The sequence below is a fragment of the Carcharodon carcharias genome, chromosome 27 (genome assembly GCF_017639515.1).
Source record: "Carcharodon carcharias isolate sCarCar2 chromosome 27, sCarCar2.pri, whole genome shotgun sequence".
Lineage (NCBI taxonomy): Eukaryota > Metazoa > Chordata > Chondrichthyes > Lamniformes > Lamnidae > Carcharodon > Carcharodon carcharias.
Genome location: NC_054493.1, coordinates 9670180 through 9678856, shown reverse-complemented (window position 1 = coordinate 9678856; position 8677 = coordinate 9670180).

The window sequence follows — 8677 nt, the reverse complement described above, 5'->3', positions numbered from 1 at the left end:
GAACAACGGTGAATGTTGGAAACGTGCTGTCAAATCTAAGGTTGGTGTAAAATTGTGATCTGTTCCTGACTGAAAGTAAAACAGCAGGTTTAAATTTCCAGACGGAAAATGGTTCTTATAAGTCTAAAATGTTTCAACGTGTTTGTGTGTCAGTCCCAAGTCACTGTGTCGAAACATGCTGAAATTTATTGGGTTAAAATCTGCATTAAACTAGAAACTGGAGGAGTTCACAGGAGGCTGTTAACTGCTGGGACAATAATACAACAGTTTGATTCCCAGTGAAAGAACAACCTGCAGCGTGTCCAAGAATTCCCAGTTTTATTGATGTGTGCTTCCCACACACTGTCCTTTTAAATATACCTCACTCCTACCAACCTTTAACTATCAGAAAGGTAACAGAGAGAAGGCTGAAGCTGTGTCTGCCCCTTTAACTTCACAGTGTCAGGACCCCTTCGGGTCCTCATGAATGAGTGATGTGTTCAGCTGAAGATTCCTATTGGTAGCTTTCTGGGCGGTTTCCCTATTCTGATCATTCCCGGTGAGCCTTGGGTGCGTGAACCCGCCCTGTCCCTGGGCGCGCCAACTCCACCCCCCTCCCACCCCCCCCCCCCCCCCCCCGCCTCTGGGTGTGTGAACCTGCCCCACTCCCAGGCACGCCAACCCACCCCACCCCCAGGCACATGAGCCAGCCCTGTCGCCGGGCCCACCAACCAACCCTGTCCCCTGTCCCCGGGTGTGTGAACCTGCTCTACGTGGTACTCGCCTGTGGGCTCTCGTGTTTCCCTCCATCTCGTTTATTCTGCTCCTTCTGCTTGAAGTTGCTGTTTGTGATTTTATTGTCTGGAAGTTTAACAGTAGCGGTATTAACCAATGTTATGGTCAAACTGTAGATGTAAAATGTCACCTTAGCTCCTTAAACATTTTAGTAGCAGCTTGGTTACAGTGATGACACTGATTTCAGGATCTTTAGATTGTGGATTTCACCTTCAGAACCTGAGCATATTGACCAGGCTTCTCACGTCATCATGATATTCAAAATCTGCAATTGAAAGCTGGTCTCGGTGATAGTTTCATGGACACTATCATTGATTGATTAAAAAGCCATCTGCTTCACTAATGTCCTTTATGGAAGGAAATCTGCTATCTTCACCTGGTCTGGCCTACGTGTGAGGCCAGACCCACAGCAATGTGGTTAACTCTTAACTGCCCTCTGAAATAACCGAGGAAGCCACTCTGTTCAAGGGCAGTTAAGGTTGGGCAACAAATGTTGGCCTTGCCAGTGACACCCACATCCCATCAAAGAATAAAACAAAATATATTTTGCATGTGAAGATTTAATCATTTCAAGCATAAATTTAATCTCATTGACAGCTATCAGCAGCTATTAACCCTGTTATGTTTTTGATAGTTAAAGGCTGGTGGGAGTGAAGTATATTTAAAAGGACAGTGTGTGCGAAGCACACATCAATTTCTAATGACTCTAGTGTTATGTGGGTAATATTTGTGTCGAAAGGATGGGGTGAATCTTAAAACAATCTCCCAGAGATTAACTGGGATTGAGGGGCAAGACTAAAGGTGAGCATTAGTGCACTGTACTTTACACTACTTAGTGACAAACCCTGTTGTGTTAAAGTTTACTAATTCACACTGGTGTAGTACTGAGTCAATTGCTCCGATTGATTTTTAATGTTAAGGATTATTTTTCCTGCAGGATTTTCTATTTAGCTTACACCTGACCCACTGATGGTGTCAGACAGAATCTAGAACTGTCTCCTCAGTCGAATGGACTGCTGCAGGATCTTAATGGTATCCAATTAAAAATCTATCTTCTGGTTAACAGGCACAACTGAAACCAGTTCAATAAAAAATGGTGTGTGTGAGTGTGTGCACACACACACTCGAGGGTAGCAGTGGAAGAGTGCTTTTCTGAATGGAGAGCTGTGACTAGTGGTGTTCCACAGGGATCAGTGCTGGGATCTTTGCTGTTTGTTGTATACGTAAATGATTTGGAGGAAAGTGTAACTGGGCTAATTAGTAAGTTTACAGATGACACTAAGGTTGGAGGAGTTGCAGATAGTGAAGAGGATTGTCAAAGAATACAACGGGATATAGATTGGTTGGAGACTTGGGCGGAGAAATGGCAGATGGAGTTTAATCCAGACAAATGCGAGCTTATGCATTTTGGAAGGTCTAATACAGGCAGGAATTATACAGTAAATGGCAGAACCCTTAAGTGCATCGACGGGCAGAGGGATCTGGGTGTACAGGTCACTGAAAGTGGCAACGGAGGTGGATAAGGTAGTCAGGAAGGCATATGGCATGCTTGTCTTCATCAGCAGGGGTATTGAGTATAAAAGCTGGGAAGTCATTCTGCAGCTGTAGAGAACCTTGGTTAGGCCAACTTGGAATATTGTGTGCAATTCTGGTTGCTACATTACCAGAAGGATATGGAGGCATTGGAGAGGGTGCAGAGGAGGTTTACCAGGATGCTGCCTGATCTGGAGGTTATTGGCTATGAGGAGAGGTTGGAGAAACTCGGATTGTTCTCACTAGAGTGACGACGATTGAGGGGCGACTTGGTAGAAGTTTACAAAATTATGAGTGGTGTGGACAGAGTAGATAGTCAGAAGCTTTTTCCCAGGGTGGAAGAGTCAATTACTAGGGGACATAGATTTAAGGTGAGAGGAGAAAACTTTAGAGGAGATGTGCGGGGCAAGTTTTTTATGCAGAGGGTAGTGAGTGTCTGGAATTCGCTGCCAGAGGAGGTGGTGGAAGCAGGTACGATAGTGGTTTTTAAGAAGCAACTTGACAAATACATGAATAGGATGGGAATAGAAGGATACAGACCCCGGAAGTGCAAAATGTTTTAGTTTGACAGGCAATATGATCGGCACAGGCTTGGAGGGCCGAAGGGCCTGTTCCTGTGCTGTACTTTCCTTCTTTGTTCTTGTGTCTATGTATCTGTTGGCAATGCATCATTCTTCACATTTGCAATGTATTTCCTGAAGTAATTATCTCCAGCAAGTATTTTAGTCCTTTATTTCCATTTATTCCAAATGTAATATCTTTGCAAATCTTTTAAAGCACTGACAATTATCTGGAACCTATTCTCTGGGATGCTGCTGTTTAGAAAACAATCTCACACTGACCATTCAATTACCAATATGGGTACATCTGTCCCCAAACTCACTTCACCTCTCAAGTCCGTATGACTCTTCTTCAGAGCGTATGGTTGTCTTCAGTCACACAGACTCAAAACATTAACTCTGTTTCTCTCTCCACAGATGCTGTCAGACCTGCTGAGTTTTTCCAACATTTTCTGTTTTTATTTCAGATTTTCAGCATCTGCAATATTTTGCTTTTACATCACTTAACCTCTCTCCTTACTCTCTCAGACACTAAGTCGCTTAATCTCTCTGTTTCAGAGAGCACCTAAACTCACTTAATTTTTTTCTTTCTTTCTGAGAAAAAACCTAACACACTTAACCTCACTTAGCTTCTCTTCTCTGTCTGAGGCTCAACGTACAGACAGTCATTCCTCTCTCTCTCTCTCTCTCACTCTCAGACAGGACTCGATTCACTTTAACTCTCCTACTTTCTGATAACTGTTTTTGGGCAAAATTATTTATTTTATATAATTTCCCCTTATTTCTCCCTTCAGCTCGTTTCCCCCTTCAGTGAATATGTTAAAACTCCAAATAAGCTCATGTGTTTAAATCTTTAAACTGGGAATGGAACTGAATGTAATGCTGAGACTGGCAGCAATCTGTGTGGTTGTTCTTGATGCTGTCAGAGTGAGTTCACCCTCACAGGCAGGAAGACTGTTCTCGGTGATAACATGAAATTGATGCCTGCTGTTTCATTCTCAGGAAACACAACTTCGTGTTTCTCTGCTGCTGGTTCCAAACCACACATCTCACTTCTGAGCAGAAAATAAATCCAGGGGCCACAATCTAGTGAAAGCATCTGTCAAGGCAACCTATATCTGGCCACAGAGTCAGGACAGAGTCACACAGATCACATTGCAGTGCCATTTACAAATGAGCCTGTTGTTTCTGGTCAGAGTCTCCATTCCCGGACATATGTGCCCATGTCTGTGGGTCAGTCACTGAGTTCCCTCTGCTCTCCATAGCCTGGAACTGATAGCCTGCTCCTTTCCATTTTATATCATTTTCTCATATCATTCTGTGTTACTTGGTTCCTCTATTTCTCAGCCCAGAATTGTCCCATCTATCATTCCCTTCATTCCTTATGAGTCTAAGAGAACACCCAGCAAAAGAACAGAGACTCCAATTTATAATGACACCAGGCGCATCAACTTAGACAATGTGGTTGGGTCTTTGGAGAGGGCTTGAACCCACATCCTTCTGACTTGGGGTGAGAGTGCCACCAATTAGTCAGTGTTGACATCAGTTCATATTTCACTAGACCATGTCTATGTTATTACACTCAACCCCATCCCATTCACATTGCATTGATCCTTGGCTTTGTTATTAGGGATTAGGCAACACATTGATATCATATTATATCAATAGACCATGACTCACTCACACTGCTATATGAGACGCAATCTTTGGTTTTGGTGCACTGGATACTGACTATTATCATCACATTGGATCCAGTGATGGGTTCACTAACACATGGCAACCTGACTCTTATTATTGGAACAAACACTGTATTTGTTACACTCAAAGTGAGCCAAACCTTTGCTGTTCTTCCTTCGGGCCCCATCTGCACTTTTACTGTGTCAGACCGTGTGTGTCATTGTTACACTTATACTCTGCCACTGTTATTATTAGAAAATAACTTGTCTTTTATTTCAGTTCTGGTGTCCTACTTTATTATCATTGGAAACATTTTCCCTGCCATTTTTCAACTGGAACCTGTTTCTGGTATTTGATTGTCTTATTTTCATGTTTTTAACTTTATTATTTAGTCTATATGTGAATTTCCTCATGTAAGTCACACTGTAATTCAGCCTTTGGTCTGAAAAATTGTTTCTTGAATAAAATACCGTTATTATAGCTCACAGTATAGGATCATAAGCACAGAATTACCAGTTGGCAGGGTACAGGTGGGCAAACAGTAACTGGGATTGAACCCCACCATCACACAGCACCTTCATGAAAGAAAGGAGAAAAATCTGAGTGTTGCATCCCTATTGATTGGCCATATTCTACCACCTGAAGCATTCTGGGTAGCATCATCTGACATTGCCTTCAGATGGTACAGGGCTAAAGGAAGGTGTTCAGTCAATCATGTTTGTACCAGCTCATTAGTGTAGCTATCAAATTAGTCCCACTCCCCTGCTCTCTACTCCTAGACTTGGATATTTCTTCTCTTCAACTATTTATTCAATCCTCCCAAGAATGTTGCTATTGAATCTGCTTGCAGCACCCTTTCAGGCAGTGCATTCCAGATCACAAAAACACACTGCTTAAAAAAGATGTTCTGAAATCTGTGTCCTCTGATTAGCTATTTTTCTGCTACTAGAGACCCTTCCTGTTTCTTTAGTTTATCAAAGCCGTTCATGATTTTGAAAACTGCTATTGCATCTTTTTTCTTTCAGACTGCTGCAATCCATGTGCTGTCAGTTCTGGGAATTTTAAGAGTCAACTATATTGCTCTGGGTCTGGAGTCAAATGCAGGCCAGACCAGGTGAGGATGGCAGATTTCCTTCTCTGAAGGACATTAGTGAATCAGATGGGTTTCTATGACATTTGATAAGGACTTCATGGTCATCATGAGATTTGGTGGGATTTGAACCCAGTCTCCAGATCATTTCCCTGGGTCTTTGGATTACTACTCCAGTAACAATACCACAATGCCACCACCTCCATTTTTGACCATTTGCTCCAAGGAAAACAATCCCAGTTTTTCCAGTCTCTCCATATAACTGAAGCCTCTTATCCTTGGTACCATTCTAGTAAATCACCTTCTCTAAGGCTTTGAAATCCTGTTTAAAGTGTGATGCCCAGAAATGAATATAGCACTCCAACTGAGGCCTAATGATTGGTTTATAAAATCAGTATTAACTCATTTAACATAAACACACTCAAAATAAATTGTTGAAAATCTGCACTAAGATATCACATGGAGGAGTTCACAGGAGGCTGTTAACTGCTGCTGCAATTGTGTAACCGACATTCAATCCGCAGATAAAGTAGATAACATTGTGGTTATCCATTGACAATCCCTCATGTCAGGGATGATTCTTTCTTGTTGATGACTGGGTGGAAGTGAGATGTAAGTGTTAGCTGTGGGTTCACAAATGACTAATGAGCCCTATTTTAGCCTTGCAGGCTCTCCCAACAGTGAGGACATGGGGGTTGTCAGCCAGTGGAGTTGGTGGTGGATTGTTGACACAAGCAGCTGCCCTCTCTGTTTGTCTCTCTCAGTGGCTGCTCTTGTTGACTGAAACGTTTTTGGATGATGAATCGCCATTTTGGAGGCGATCGGGAATCTGTTTCCCAAGTGTTTACGTTGATAGAGCAGCATGTCACAGAGGCCTTGAGATTGTCTTTGAAAAGTTTCCTTTGGCCCCATGTGAAGGGTCTCCCTGGTGTAGCTCTGAGTACAGCACCTGTTTGTCAATCTGAATTCAAGCTTTCTGATGACATGCCCATAGTGGTTACATTACTGGATTAGTAATCGAGTGGGAATAATGATCTGGAGATGTGAGTTCAAATCCCATCACAACAATTAAACATTTTAAATTCAGTTAATTCAATAAATCCGGAATAAAAATCTACTATAAAAGCTGTTATCAGTGATTATGAAACGAATGCATTGTTACAAAAGTTCAACTGGTCACCTGACATCCTCGAGGAGTGGAAATCTGCCATCCCAGCCTCATCTGTTCTTCAGGTGACTCCAGACCAACAGCAATGTGCTTGACCCTTTGAAATGGTGCATAAGCCACTTGGTCATATCAAAACCGCTCAGAGAAAGTAAAATTCAATTGGATTGCAGCGGTTTGGGAAGGCAGGTCACCATCACATTCTTAAGGGCAATTAGGGATGGTAATAAATGTCTGCATTGTCAGTGATACCCATATCCTGTGATGAATTGAAAAAAAAAAGGAGCTACAGCCTGTTTCCAGGTTTCTCTGTGTTATTGGTGTATGACAGCATAACTAAAAATACACAACCAGGAATATCCGCGAGACAACAATCCTGACAGTTACTCACTGAAAGGATTCACTCAGTCATCCCATCTCCTGAGTTCACATTTGACTGGCGGGATTGGATTTTGCTGTTTCGGTAAAACTTTGGGGGATTTGCAATTCACCATCAATTCCTTTCTTTTAGGTGGATAATGGAGGTTCTGTGCACTTGGGCTTCTGTATAATTTGGTTGCTAATTTTATTGACTCCCCAACACTGGCCCCAATCCCCACATCGTTGCAAAAAAAGGACTCACGATTCACCAATTAGGCCACTAGACGGCGAAGACTTTACCCAGCATCCCCGACGGTGGGGAATGTCCTCTATCCCCACCACAGGAGAGCGGTGCGCAGGCGCAGTACCGCCCAGTGGTTTGGAGCATGCGCCTTAATGGCGATGCGGAGTCTTTTGTCCGTCTTATCTTCAAGCTGGTCAGAAAATGAAAACACGGAGGGAGCGATGGAGGCGGCAGGAGGACGGGGAGGGTTTCTAAACACCTCGTAAAGGCACCAAACCTCGAATAAGACCCTGATATACTCCTGTTTGCAGCCTGGTTCTTTTTTTTCCGAACAAGTTCAGGTTAACGGCCGCCATTTTGGTTGAGCTGGGAGCAGAGCGCATGCGCGGACGTCCCTGGTGACACAACAGGGAGTGGGCGGGGCTGCAGGGGGGAATCTGTTCCCAACTAGGTCCCAGTGCCTTGGACTTGGTTTCAACAGGGCAACACATTTTTAAACAGCTTCACCCACTCCTAGGCTGCAGGTGATATTTGCAGCCTACAGGAGTCTATGGGCCATGTATATATTCATTATGAGAGGTTGCAGCCCCTGTATAATTACCTGAAGGTCTGCTCCTCAATGTCTGGTCACACTTCAAACCCAGGCTCCTAATCGTTGCCTGCCCAGTGTGGAGGGGACTGGGTACATTAGAGCATCTTGTCCTGGAGCTGCTCGTCAGCATGGTTACAACTTGTAGATCAAGGGTGGGTGGGCTGCGGGTCACCTGTGGTCTTGCCTGTGCCCTGGTGGCCAGGGCCAGGCAGGATGCAGCGTCCATCCGTATGGTTGATGCCTTCCACAAACAGTGGGCACCTCAGATTGCAGAGTGTCTCATAGTCACTGAAATTAACATTGTGGTTTAGTTGTGAAAATTCCATTTGCTTTTTTTGCCTTTTGGGGCTTCTTTTAGTTTGATTTAGATCACATGTTTGAAAGAACAGAGAGAGAAAAAATTGCATAGAAACTAGAATTGTCTGTTTTGAATTTCTAACATGGACTGATGACGATACTGACACTGTCAACTCTTTCTGCAGGATATTAGAAGGAGATAATTTGCACAGGAAACTAACCAAACATCACATCAAGACCTCTCAGAGTCAGTCGATTCATCAGGACCTGAATATCATCAGCCTTTGAATGTGGAAGGAGAAATGTTTCCCTGATCTGTCTGTGGGAAAAGATAACAAACATCAGTGTGACCAGAAAAGCACCGAGACACACAACACCCGAGTGA